The sequence below is a fragment of the Drosophila navojoa genome, chromosome 2 (genome assembly GCF_054131105.1).
Source record: "Drosophila navojoa isolate 15081-1374.11 chromosome 2, UAZ_NAV_1.0, whole genome shotgun sequence".
In the NCBI taxonomy this organism is placed as follows: Eukaryota; Metazoa; Arthropoda; class Insecta; order Diptera; family Drosophilidae; genus Drosophila; species Drosophila navojoa.
In genome coordinates, this window is record NC_142890.1 from 29,351,485 (window position 1) to 29,366,501 (window position 15,017).

A 15,017-nucleotide genomic window follows, 5' to 3' on the forward strand; every position below is an offset into this window, starting at 1 on the left:
CACAGTATATCTGAAGTCTTCACGTTTAATAGTACTCCAATGAGGCTCAAAAAACAAAATCAATTTTTCGATTATTCTCGATAAAAAAGTTATCGGATGAGTTATCGAAAAAATAAAGCAAGCTCGTACCGCGTATGGTACATACGAGTATGCACACAAAATTTCAGCTCTCTAGCTCTTATATCTTCTGAGATCTCGGCGTTCATACGGACAGACGGACGGACGGACGGACAGGGCTATATCGACTCAGCTCGTCGTGCTGATCAAGAATATATATACTTTATGGGGCCTGCGATGATTCCTTCTGCCTGTTACATACTTTACACAAAAACATTATACCCTGATTTCCCATTTTCAATGGGTTCAGGGTATAAAAACAAAAAGGCGCATACATGACCATTTCGTTTGCGTGCTTAGAGCGCACTGATTTCGTCGTGCTATCTTTTATTACCCGAGCCAGCCAATACCAAGCCGAGCGAATACGAAGTTGGCCGGGCACTGCTAGACAGATTTTGCGGCATGGAAAAACGTTGCTCTACATGTCTAGTCTATGTGTTGTCTGGTCAGTGGTTGAGGTCAATCAAGGCGTTTTTGCGGGCTTTACAACTAATTCAACTCCCAATCATTCCAACGTTGACTTTTATGACATTGAAGATGAATTGTTAAATGAATATTTAACACAGGATATTGAAGTCAAGGCTAGTAGCACAACCGATGTACACGCGAAAATTGAAAATTTGCAGCTTTACTTTGTCAGAAGTGATGCAAACATTTTACAATTTTGGAAAGAGAAGCAGCTCACTGATCCCGAGCTATATGCATTAAGCAAAGTTTGTTTTGCAATACCACCCACTCAGGTGTGTACTTGTCTACAATTTTACTTTTTAAAGTTTACTTATTAAAATTATTTTTTATTAATAGGTGACTATTGAACGTGCATTTTCCACACTTAAACTGGTTTTAACCGATTATCGCAATCGTTTAAGTGCAGAGTCGCTGGAAAATATATTGCTTGTGAAGCTCAATCCTATCTTCCTGGAAACAGCAATTGACAACCTGCCGCTCTTCAAAGAAGATGACGAATAAAAAAATAAATAATCGCTATTATAAATAAATAATTAAAATGTTAATTTTCATTCATTTCGTTCATGACGCACAAAGCAAAGCAAAAACTGTGGAAGCTGTCTGCTGTGCTGTTCGGCAGTCGAAATTTATGGCTTTTGCTGCGACTGCGACTGTCGAAAATGCGAAGCAACAGTTCTAGCAATAACGGAACTGCAGAAGCTGTCGATTCCCGAAGCACTGCGCTGCTGACCAAGAAATGTTTTTGCTTTTGCTGCGACTGCGACTGTTGAAAATGCTCGCAGCAACAGTTCTAGCAATAACGGGACTGCGAAAACTGTTGGCTGCAGAAGCACAGCACAGACAAAATTTTACGACTGTTGCTGCTGTGACTGTCAGCTTTTCAAACACTGAAATTTACATATCCTGAATACTACTGAAATACTGTGGTAACTATAAACTGTTTCAAAATTCTTAACGCTAATATTTTCATGAGATAGATTTGAAAACGCCAGTGTGCGATTCACCATTGGTTGTAGGCGTTTTCAAATCCAATAAGCTTCTAAAGCTTCTGCTAACTAAATCATCATATAAAGTCCTAGCCGTTTCGGACGACCTAAAGCTACCCACGACTTCTAAAATTATTTCCCTATTTGCTGCATTTAAATGGGTTGCTTTAATAAAATCTTCGCCAACGGAAATAAATGGATTCATTGCAATAACGTTAAGCTTCATTATGTTGTAATTATCTGTCGCCGCATTTGTGGTAAACAGATGAATTGCATCATCGGGAACATCCGATGGCTGACAAGTGCAGGATCTGATAAGGGTAATATCATCGGTTGTCATATTTCCCGATGCCGTATTATTTAAAGCAGAAGCAAATGTTAGATCCTCCTGTTGTCGCATTATTTCTATGAGCTCAAAATACTTGAAGAGATCCCAGAGCGAAGAGGTGTATATTGCATTGTAGGAATCATGGGAGTTGGACTCGAAAATCCAACGATCACCAAAAGGAGAAGTATTTTTGAAAATTTTTTTTAGACGGGAGTTTAGCTGTGAAAACATTTTTGAGCCTACCATAGATATTTCATCTATTATAAGTAGTTTAAGGTCTATTAACCTTGATTGTAAGCTATTGACTAAGATTGGTTAACTGGTAGAGAGTACATGGAATGTAGTGTCGAACCACTAATTCCGAAAGCAGCTTTACTTGTTGGGGCACAGAGTAAAATTTTTGCTGAATCATATATTATTAATGCTTCAAAATGGAGGTGATTAGTCGACTCTTTCCGACACCAGCAACACCTCCAATTCATAACATGTTGACTTACTTTTCACATTGTGTAGTACATGCGTAAAGTAAGTCGTCTGCTTTAAATTTAAAGACCTGATCAGATCTTAGATTCTATTATTAGATAGATAGATGGATAATTAGACATTGCTATCTAAATCATCCCTGCCATTGATGTTTAAGACATCCAATCTAGGATCTATTTCTGGCAAACTTAACACTCTGAACCTATCATCTACGACCTCCCCTTTTTCCATATTGACCTCATTCTCTTCCTGCACTGCATCGTTAAGAGCATTCTGAAGCTCACTATCATCTCTCCATGGGACATATAATATAAGTAATTCCCTAAAATATTAGCTTCTCTCACTATTCATATAAATCTATATATATACATATATATACCTAATAATACTGGGAGAGCGTCTTTTTCTAATAAAACCACTACCATTGCACTATGGGAAAAAATCCCATTTTTTGGCATTAATTCCAAATAATGAGCTAGAGATATGAAATTTTTTGTGGATGCTCGTCAGACCTTAATTTAATTTCGGATTTTTTTGGTTTTTTCAATTTGACCCTGATATGACCCCTATTCCCAATTCTTTTCATATATTTATATTTTTTTATTTTTATAGTATTTATATAAAATTAGTCACATTCTTCTTCTAATTCAATATCAAATGCAATATCCTCGTCTTCTGTCCATTCGTCACTTGAATCACCTTCATGATTTTTCAATATATGATGGGGAGATTCAAATAGTGCAACGACATTCACTTTCCAACGAAGAAAATGGAATTTCTGTTTGTGGCATTGGAGGGTAAGAAATACCAAAGCGGCATAAGCGAGTTACCCTTATTTGCCGCATACATGAATGCCCTTGATTGTGCTTCTGGTATTCAATCAATTTATTTATATTTACATCAGTCAAATTAGCTTGTTAATAAATTCAATTACGGTTGAAATAGACCTCTACCTACTCACGGCATCAACAATATTAGCATTAAGCCCAAACATGCCGAGTATATGAGGTGAAGCTCTTTGTTGGAGCTCAACAAGCTAATAATACCTCATAACAGGAAAACTGCTGCGCTTTCTTCTAGTTCTACCTAGTCTCTGTAGCAGACAATGTAATGAAAAAGCTTGGTATTGTTGTCTTCTCACCTCAAAAATCAAATTGCTCATGTGATCATCACTTAGAACATTTGCCGCCGTAATGCAGCGAGAAGCAGTTGCTTACGTAGGCAATTGCAAGTGTTGCTTCTAATATACATTATTTTCAACTTTTTATAAGAATAATATGTTTTATCGGTTCTACAACCTCTCCTATAAAAGTTTTTAAATTCAGATCTAACAATATTTGAATAACTAACGGAACACTTCCTTTTCTTGCCTGCTGCACTTGCTGCTGCATTAGCTGACATTCTTTCTTCTTTAATAGAGATAGTATGCTTCTGATAAAGTTCTGTTAACACTAAAATATGCATGGCGATAAAAGGCCAGGATAAAAGGAGGGCAAATTCTTCTAATCAAAGTGCAACTATGCTGATCAAAACAAGGGTGGGTGGGACAAAACCATTCAGTACCTAAAGAGGAATTTGCAGTACAGAACAATTTTCTCTTTAATAATTAGCCTTTCTAAGGTTGGCCAGTTGGTCAGTGTTCGACCAGGGCAGAGCGAAGCTAGCCAGTTCTTCATATGGATAGGTACAGGCCGAGTTTTTATAATTAAATACTTCAGCCCAGAACTTCTCCAACATGAGGAATGCAATTTACAGACACAGATGCAAATGTTAACATTTGCATAGATAACATTTTGGATATAATGGAAGTCGGGCTGACATGTTTTAAGGTTAATTTCGGACATAAAAGAGTTAAATTTGTAGTCCCAGTTTTAAATAATTTTCTAATTATACCCCATTAACACCTAATGGTTAAAATATTATTCTTTAAAAGAATATTTCGAAGAGATTTTAATAGATGCGGTGCATCAAATATCGCAAAATATTCTTCACCATTAACTTTAAATGGAGAATTATTTAAATCAATACCCCATCCATTAAAAACGGCTCCATTATTGGATCCTTGATCGCAAACAACGGCTTTGACACTAAGCCCCATTGCTTGCGATAGCCCAGTATTTTCTTCTACTTTATTTGTTCGGTATGATTTATGCCACGAGCTGAAACCGTATAACTTAAAACATACTTCCAAAAAGACCCCTTACAAGAAAAACACAGCCCTTGCTGTCGTTCTCAAAGCCCTGTATCTCGTCAAGGGATTCATTGTACTGAAGACCTCTTTTTAATTTGAGCTCATCGCAAACTAATTTTCTTCCGTGGGAGTCTTAAATTAAGACCATCCCTAAGATAATCATATGTCCTAGCTGAGTTAAAATTATTATTTTTGGCAATCGCTCTTTCAGCACTATTATAGATATTACTTTTGAAAAGCGTTTTACATAACACCTTTGATTTTTCAGAAACATGAGGTAAATTGTTAATAGTCGTGAAGACATTAACAGGTTTTTTGCCTTTCTAATTCTTAAAAAAATGTTTCTGTATCTAGAAGCATTTTTTTTAAAGCTAAATATCTTTTCTTTAAATTAAGGAATTCTTTCTGAACCTTACTCTCTTTTTTGCGTTCGCTCTCTTTTTTAACAATTTGAACAAAACAAAGACCTACCCGCGCTTTTACCCTGCCACAATTGATTATTTTAACAAATTTTAAAATTTTCTTCACTTTAATTTTGAATGTTGCTGTTGCTCTGACCCAGGTCAGAGGGCTTCACATAGCTATCCAATACTTTCTCTAAACTTTTCTTTTGACAGCTATAAGGAGTAATATGTCATCACTTACGTCAGCATTGTTATTTGAACGAAAATTTGAGTTGCACAAATTTAAGTTTGGGACTGCATTGGTGCTTAATTTAAATTTACCAAAATATTTCTTGCATATTTTTGGATATTATACCCTGAACCCATTGAAAATGGGAAATCAGGGTATAATGGTTTTGTTGAAATGTATGTAACAGGCAGAAGGAGGCGTGGCAGACCCTGTCCGTCTGTCTGTCTGTCCGTATGTATGAACGCGTCGATCTCAGAAGATAAAAGAGCTAGAGTCTTCAACTTTTTATAAAAATTACATCTTCCACATATTTAATTCTAGAGTCTCCAAATTTAAAATGTATATTAAGATGCATCCTCATATATGTAAAAGGCGTATTCAAGTTCGTAGAAATAATATCTCAAATAGACTTTCTGATCAAAGCCAAAATACATTTCTTCGAGCTACTTTACGCACTAACTCTCAGAGTGGACAGATAGAGCAAGAACAAGACACTTCGCGTCGGTCGAGACGCGGACAAGACCCTGTATATAGGGCAAACGAACAGAGGCAAAACACTGAGGACTATGCGACACGACGGGCCAATTCGGTCGTTAGGCAACAGGAGCAATTGGCTGACACTTCGCGCCGATCGAGACGCAGACAAGACCCAGTTTATAGGGCAGGCGAGCAAGGACGAGACACTGTACGGCGAGTTCATCTTAGAAATGACATTGGACGACGTCTTTTAGAAAGAGCTATAATACAAGAGCAAGGAAGCTTTTGACGCCAATAGAAGCGTATCACAGAGAGTTAGCCAATATCGACAATAGGGTAGCTGAGAATAGGATAGAACGTTCTAATGCCTTTATGGCAAATAGATCTCAAAATATTATTTGCACTCTTGATGATCTAATAGCTGCTTTTAATAATACAGTGAAGCAGGGACCTGAACAGGGCTGTATTTGTTGCAAAGGTTTGTGGTTCCCCCACCAAGTAGACAAAATTTCACGAGAGGCCATTGAAAGAAAGTGTAGTGCAGAAGTTTCTTCAGATATTTTTTAGGTATCGTCTAGGTTTCCATCCGAAAATGACAAATATAACTTCTGAAAGATATGTAGTCATAGCATAAAGTTAGGCAAAAAACCAAAAGCTTCCATTAGAAATGGCCTAGACTTTCCAGAGCTTCCAAATAGCTTAAAGGTCTTAACGCCGCTAGAGGAAATGCTTATCTCCCACGCCTTCCTTTTATGATCATAAAGGATATGGCCGTCAAAATGCCATTAGGGGAGCTGTGGTCAATGTACCTATTCCTGTGGCCAATGTTGTCACGTCCGTTCCAAGGGCGTTTAGCAAAGCTGAGGTAGTACAGATAGTCCAAGGATATGGCCGTCAAAGTGCCATTAGGGGAGCTGTGGTCAATGTACCTATTCCTGTGGCCAATGTTGTCACGTCCGTTCCAAGGGCGTTTAGCTGAGGTAGTACAGATCCACTTGAAGCGTAGGATGGAATACAGTCATGATTTCATGACTGAAACCATAAGGCCATTAAAAGTGGCTGATGCAATTCGATTTTTAGTCGACACAGAACTTTGCAGGAAGCATCAGGTTTCTGTTAATGAACAGTGGCTGTCTTCCTTTTCGTCTGACGAAATTCCATTCGTTGCATCAGCTGAAGAGGTTGTAGAACTGACAAATTATTTCTCAACTACAAGAAGTTAGAAATGATTAATATTAGGAACAATACGTCTATTTGCTTACGTAAGCATAGCGCCACTCGCGGTATTACAGCAGCAAACGCTCTTAATGAAGAGCGAATAGATCAATTAGTTCGCCACGATGATGGCTACAGAGTTTTAAAAGGCATTAGAACTTCGCCTGCTCACTGGGAAGCAGAGAAGAAGAAGGTAATGGCTATGATCAGGCAGTTTGGTCTTCCGACATTTTTCATCACTTTTTTATTTTCGGTCAAAAATGTATTGCGGGCTTAGAATGAAAATATTTATGAGCTCTTAAGGTTTTTAAATTGAAAGACGTTGACGGCCTGCAAAGACAATATGACAACTTACAGTTCAATAGTTGGCAAAATATTAATAATACGGAGAAATTCTGGGCCGAGGTTTTAATTATAAAGACTCGGCCTTCACTAGTCCTTGTCAAGAAATTATAATCGCCGCCCTGGTCGAACGCTGAAGTCGAGCGTCTATTCAGCCAAGTTAATTTAATTAAAACTGGGTTAAGGAATAGAATGAGCTGCACTGTGCTAAGCTCAATATTAGCAATAAGGTAGGAAACAAATAATTTAATGGTTGACATAAAAGTTATATGAGATTTTACTTATAGATATGGATTATGCCGACATGGCAAATGTTGCTATGAATATAACCTTCCGATCAACTACCTCAAAAAAGCGAATTATAAAAGCGACAATGCTGAAAATGAGGAGTTGGTGGTAATTGATGAAATTTTATCAGAATTAAATTAATAAAGTTGAATATTTATGAAAAAAAAACAGCACTGTTTTCTTTTTTGCTACTTTTTCAGCTATTTTAGAAGAAAGTTGGCTACTTTTAGCTACTTTCAGCCCTCGGTTTTACTACTTTTGCTGAAAAAGTTTCGGCCCACTATACTACATTTTTTGTATACTGTCAAATAAGTAATAATATCGGTAATATTTTTTTCTGAAAATATCACAAGCATCGATATTACGAAATATCGATTCTTTTGCGGCACTGACTTGCAAGTTGCAACCCCGCATGATACACCCATCCCATGACTCTTCACCACCCCATCCCTGGTGTTCCCTTCGCTATAGTCATCACATTGCTAATAGTACTCGTGCTAAACTGTAACCATTTGAGAATTATATGGTCACCGATTTTGCAAAGAGTGCAAACGCAACTGAGACCAGTGCTGCCAGATTAGCTATTAATAGCATTTATAGCTATTTTAAAATCCTAAATGCTATATAGATTTTGAAAATGCTATTAGCTATAAATCTAGCTATTTTACTAAAGAAAATTTTTCATTTCATTTTAGTAATTTAAACTAAGTCCAAAACTGTACTTAATGATCTGTGCGATACTACCACCACTACTTTATCGTATACTTATACTTACATGACATCACTAGTGGTTCATTTACACCATCACCAATTGCGCATTTCTCGGCATTAATTGTGTGAAAGAGTGTATGACAAAGTGGAGAAAAACTATAAAAAAGATTTCATGATTCGCGGACAAAAATCACAGATTTTAAAGATTTGATTCGAAAGGACGAGTTGGATAACACGTGGGCATATTGCATATACGGCAAATGCAATGTTTTTGCCAAATTACATGACATTAAAATGCATAAAGAGAGATCTATTTTGTGAGCTATTTTCAAAATTTTAAGCTATTTTCAGCTATTTTTTAGAAGCCATTTTGCTATTTTTATGTCGCAAAATCTGCCAACACTGACTGAGACCAGCCAATTTACAACATACAAACGGTAAATTTCTTCTGTGTGTATTTGCCAAAAAAGAAGTATTTTTTTTTCTCTATTATTTTATTTTATTTATTTATTTTATTGCAGCTTTTATTGTTGACACTATAGCGCATGTATAAGAAGTATTTAGTTTCTTAAATACGCATTTTGCAAAATATAAAAAAATAATAATAATAATAACAAAAGACAAGCTTATAATAAATGGCAACTTTAGCTTTGGAAATGTAGTAGGTAATTTATAATTATTTCGTGAATTATGTATACATGCTCTTTTGGGATATAAAATACAACTGATCTCTTATTCAATATTAGGAAATCTTTTTTATCATTCTTAGCGACAATTACAACATTTGATACTCTCTTTGAATTCTCTTATTTCATTCTATGGGATCTGTTATATCATTTTTATTGACACTTAATTATGTTTACAATATTAGATATGCTCTTTCAGATAAGTAATTACAATAGGTATCCGCAATTCTTATGCCACTTCTGGTCTTGGATTTTCTGATTCTTATGATCAATGGATTTTCTACATTAAACTTCAAACCTAATGTGACGATTGTTGTTATTGTACTGTAGAAAGTGATGTATTCTTTTTAAATTAATATCACAGAACATACACAATGATGAAAAATATTAACATAATGATATATATTAATTTTTTCATATTTCAATTCTGTGATTTCTTTAAAGTTCTCAAATTTTGTTGTTGTTAAATGATCAAAATTAATAATGTTTTTGTAAGTTTGATTTGATAGTTCTGTGGGATTAAAAATATTTTTCGTAAAATACTATATTTTCATCGGAAATCTAACGCTAATTGTAAAAGTAGCATAAAAGCTTGCACACGAGCTCGTTTTTTTATACCCTGAACCCATTGAAAATGGGAAATCAGGGTATAATGGTTTTGTGTAAAAGTATGTAACAGGCAGAAGGAATCATCGCAGACCCCACAAAGTATATATATTCTTGATCAGCACGATGAGCTGAGTCGATATAGCCCTGTCCGTCTGTCCGTCCGTCCGTCCGTCCGTCCGTCCGTCCGTCCGTCCGTCTGTCCGTATGAACGCCGAGATCTCAGAAGATATAAGAGCTAGAGAGCTGAAATTTTTTGTGCATACTCCTGTATACCATACGCAGTACGAGTTTGCTTTATTTTTTCGATAACTCATCCGATAACTTTTTTATCGAGAATAATCGAAAAATTCATTTTGTTTTTTGAGCCTCATTGGAATACTATTAGACATAGAGACTTCAGATTTACTGTGTATATATATATATGATGAATACAAACATTTTGTAATCAACAGATTTCGGATACCACGCCCCCTTCGCCCCCAATTTGCAAAAAACGTATTTCAAGTACTAGAGACTTGTGCTTTAGAATGTACACACATTTTGACCATATGATTACGCTCTGAAAATTTCATTAAGATTGCATGTCTACAAAAAAAGTTATTCATCAAATAAATTCTCATACTACTGCCCACACTGCAGCGCAGCCCAAGCGCAGTCGCTGCTTACTGCGCAGTTAGCAGAGCGCGGGCGCGTGAGGGTGGATGCATGTGTATGTATGTGTGCGTGCATAAAAGAAGTGCAGAATGATAAGAATATCAGCTTGGAGGGTTCAGGGTATCTCCTAGTCGAGCAGTCTCGACTAGAGTCTTCTTACTTGTTTTTTTTTTTTCTTTGTCACACCAAAGCGAATTTTAAAGTGGTCAAACATTTGTTTGTGTAGGGCACATTTATTTATTTAAAATACTATTGTGAAAGTTGAAGGTATTTGCTATGAATTAATAGGCTAAACACTATATCAACAAATAAGTTCATTTAAAAAAAATTGTTTTGATCAAACTAATAACTTTTTTACGAGTTTGGCTTGTCTCCAGTACACTCATATATCCACTACACTCATATAAGTTAGAGGTCAAAATGGCAAATAAGAGGTGCAGAAATGAAGAATTCTGATTGATTCTGATAAGATGGGATTAATTGTGAACAAATCCAGAGATGGAAGCAGGGGATCGTCCAACGACGAAAATATTGCTCGGAAATGCAGCTTCGAACTCCGAAAATACTAAAATCGAGGAGAGATGAATTCATTATTATGCAACTTTATTGCAAGCTATTGGATTCATATATAGTATCAGTGCAGATAAATTTAAAAATTATTCACTGAATACTGTTTCGTTTTTACGTTTTCATTTTACGCACATTCGTTTAGTTGTACTATTCACTTATTTATTATGATGGTGGTTAATTGTTTCGTTTACTTGAATAATATTCAAAAATTGCCTTTGAAGCCTTCGCCAATTGTTCTTGTGTGTCAAGTCAGTAGCCAGTCGATTTGGGTGCGCCAAAAGCCTGTCCGCGTATCTTTGTTGCACTTTTTCATGCGAGTCGTGGCTGCAGTACCCCAAATGGGGATAGTAAGAGTGGGCATGTATAAGTGTTGGCACGACAATGTCATTATCAATTTTTAATTTACTGCTTAGTGACAGCTTGCTGGAGGATCTCAGCATCCAGTCCAGTTTGTATTCCCTTTTATATTGAAAATGGGAAATCAGGGTATAATGTTTTTGTGAAAAAGTATTTATTTATTTATTTCTTAAAGCTATTGACAAAAACGAGAGTCAAATTAAATTTAAAAAGAAAAAGCCTAAACAAAGTACAGGATATAATATCAATAGTAACACCGACCCGATGGGGGTATTTTATTTGCAAGTCCGGCCAGCTATGCCCACGTCTCACAGCCGAATATGGTCAGTGAAACTAATGATGCTATAAAAAGAAGTGTTAGTAGGAAAACTTAGAAAAAAATATTAAATGTAAAATAATAAATATTTCTTAAAAATAAAAAATAAAAACAAATATATTAAAAAAAAAAAAAAAGAAAGAAAAAAATGTGATAAATAAGAATTAGTACAGAAAAAGAAAAAGTAAGGTTTTAAAAGAAATTGCAAGAAAAGTTAATAATAAAAAAATAAATAAATAGATAAGAAATAGTAAAAAGAAAAGAGTAAAGGAAAAGCACAGAATAGAATGTAGGATAGAATTGAGAAATCATTACACAACATTGACAACGAAAATGTATACCAATGCTTATGCCTGGGCATTGTGAGTGATTTCCCTAAGATGAGCTAATAGCAAACTTTTTAATTTAGGAAGAGAGAGCTCTAAGGAAAAAACGTGATAATATTTATTAAAATTAACACTAAGAACATGAAACGCACTGTGCAAAGAATAATCCCTAATGCACACCGGTAAATGAAGCGGACGATAGTGTCTAGTTGTTCGGGACGGAACCGAAAAGTTTAGACGACCCAACAAAGAGGACAAATCAATATCACCACTAATCAATTTATGCAGAAAAACAATTCCTAAGATTGTTCTGCGATTGGTTAGCGATGGAAGATCAATAAGCTGGAGCCTACTATGATAAGACGGTAATCGTAAATTACTGTCCCATCGAAGATCCCTTAAGGCAAAGAGAAGAAACTGTTTTTGGACCGATTCAATGCGATCCTGATGCAGTTTATGCTGCGGAGACCAAACAACAGAGCAATACTTTAAGATGGGACGCACAAGCGACGTAAATAAGCGCTTGGTGATAAAAGGATCTTTAAATTCCTTGGACCAACGTTTAATAAAGCTAAGCACACTTTTGGCTTCATTAATAATGGTAGAAATATGAAGATTAAAATTTAGTTTACAATCGAAAGAAACACCAAGATCTTTGATTGTGTGGATGCGTCGTAAGGAAATATTGCTAATTTTATAATCAACAATTAGAGGAAGGGTACGACTGAAGGTCATTGTCATACACTTTGAGCAATTTAAGTCAAGCTGGTTTGCCACACACCAAAGTTGAAATGCATTTAGGTCATCTTGAAGGTGATGATGTCTAGTTGCACTGGAGTATGGAAGGCAAAGTTTTACATCGTCAGCATACATAAATATAGTAGAATACGAGATACAACTAGGAAGGTCATTTATAAAAAGGGAAAAGAGTAATGGACCCAAATGGCTACCCTGAGGTACACCAGACGAAACAAAGATAACTTTAGACATAGCTGTTCTGAGCAGGACTCTTTGGGTTCTACCAATTAAATAGGATGGAATCCAAGATACAAGTCTAGGCGAAAATCCTAAGCGTTCAAGCTTAAGAAGTAGTATGTGATGATGTACTGAGTCAAATGCTTTACTGAAGTCAGTATAAATAACATCCGCTTGCATTTTTTTAGAAAAACCATCATTGACAAGCGAAGTGAATTCAAGTAAATTAGTGGACGTTGATCGATTTTGAACAAAACCATGTTGAGATGGTTGAATAATCGATTTGCAAAAATGCTGCAAGGCCGATGTTATAATTTTCTCAAATAACTTCGGAATGACAGATAATTTCGCAATGCCTCTATAGTTGGAAATATCAGATCTTCCACCTTTTTTGTATAAGGGAATAATGAAAGATTCTTTCCATATTGAAGGGAACACAGCAGTATCCAAGGACAAGTTAAACAATTTTAGTAATTGTGACTGAAGAGAAACACTGCACTCTTTAATCACACAACTAGGAATATTATCGGCACCGGGAGAGAAAGATGATTTCAACGTCCTAATGGCCGCAGCCAGAGAGGCTGCAGTAACTTTGGGAATATTTATAGACCCATATTCAGAAAGAGGATATGGATATAAGTTGTTGTAGAGATTAGCAGAAGAATAAGTTGATTGAAAAAAATCAGCAAATAGATCAGAGGAATCCTGGTCATTGCAAGTTTTTTCACCACCAAGGACAAATGAGGACGGCAAACCAGAAGATTTACGCTTCAAATTTACAAATGAATAAAATTGCTTGGGATCACGAGCAAACTGACGTTTGCAACGTATAAGATAATTCTCATAACAGCTAGCATTTAAAAGATTGAAGTTTGACTTGGCAATGGAATATTTGGACCAATCAACACTTGAACCAGACTTTTTATAATTTTTAAAACATTTAGTTTTAATGTTTCTCAAGTTCAAAAGAGTCTTGGTAAACCAAGGTGGCTTATTTGAAACTGGCGAAATACGGCAGAGAGGGACACAAACATCCAGAATAGAGTATAAGGTAGAGTAAAAAAACGATGCTGCCAAATTAATATCATTCGACTCATATAAAGTAGACCAGTCTGTTGAATTAATTAATTCATTAAGCAAAACAAAATCGCATTTACGGTAACAACGACATGGATAAGAAGGCAAAGGAGTATAATTGGGATGATTATCGACAGCTAATAATACTTCTAAAGTGGGGTGATGTATATCCTCAGGTATACAGAATGGAGTCGTTCTCACGACATTTAAGAGCGAATCGTGATTAGTAAACACCAAATCAAGTGTGCGATTTAGGTGATTAGAAATAGAGTTAATCTGAAACAGAGACAGGTTAAACAGTTCATCAAAAAGATAGTGATCAATTGTCGGAATTAAGTAATTTGTATTACAAGTTGCTAACCAAGAAGTGTTGGGAATGTTAAAATCCCCCAACACAAGAAGCAAGTCTGTATCATTCACTTGCTCATAAACCTCTTTAATACAATTAATGTGATGAGCATAAACTTGTAAATCAGAAGAGGGAGGGATATAAGAACATGTGATAAACAGTGAGCGCGATGGGAGAGTTAATTTAACCCCTAAAATCTCCGCATCATGAAAGGACGAAAAGGTAAACACATCAGAGAGGATACTGGATTTAACCGCAATTAGCACTCCACCCCCTCTGCGCATTGAACGATCAAGTCTAAAAATATTTAAATTATTTGAAAGTATTTCACTATTATGAATATTATTACTTAGCCACGTTTCAGTAAATGCAATAATATCATATTGTACACTAAAACTGTGTAAGAATAAACTATTAAGTTTAGAATTCAAGCCGCGTACATTTTGATAAAGCAGAGACAGCTGAGAAGAAGATAGGAAAGAATTTAGTTTTTTGGTACAGTGTTAGATGACGATTGCACCGAAGGTAGATTTACAGCAGTAGGAGTAGATCTATTACGATTTTTAGGTCTAAATTCATGACCTACCACATGAGCCAGAAGTTTGGATCACATAAAGTTTTAAAATGTTCTATCGGCACATTTATTTTAAAAGAGATTGCGAAGCTAAACTTCGATATAAAAACCTTAGCCGAAGTCTTGCTTGCTATAAAAGCAGAAGGAATCATCGCAGACCCCACAAAGTATATATATTCTTGATCAGGGCGACGAGCTGAGTCGATTTAGCCCTGTCCGTCTGTCTGTCTGTCCGTCCGTCCGTCGGTCTGTCCGTATGTTTGAACGCGTCGATTTCAGAAAATA

The 15,017-nt window shown here is 35.8% G+C and overlaps 1 protein-coding gene across 1 annotated transcript in view; it reads left to right on the top strand.

Annotated features, from left to right (window-relative positions):
- Positions 1 to 15,017, top strand: part of ATPsynCF6 (ATP synthase, coupling factor 6) — a 118,192-nt gene that overhangs the window by 73,865 nt on the left and 29,310 nt on the right. The window lies entirely within an intron of this gene.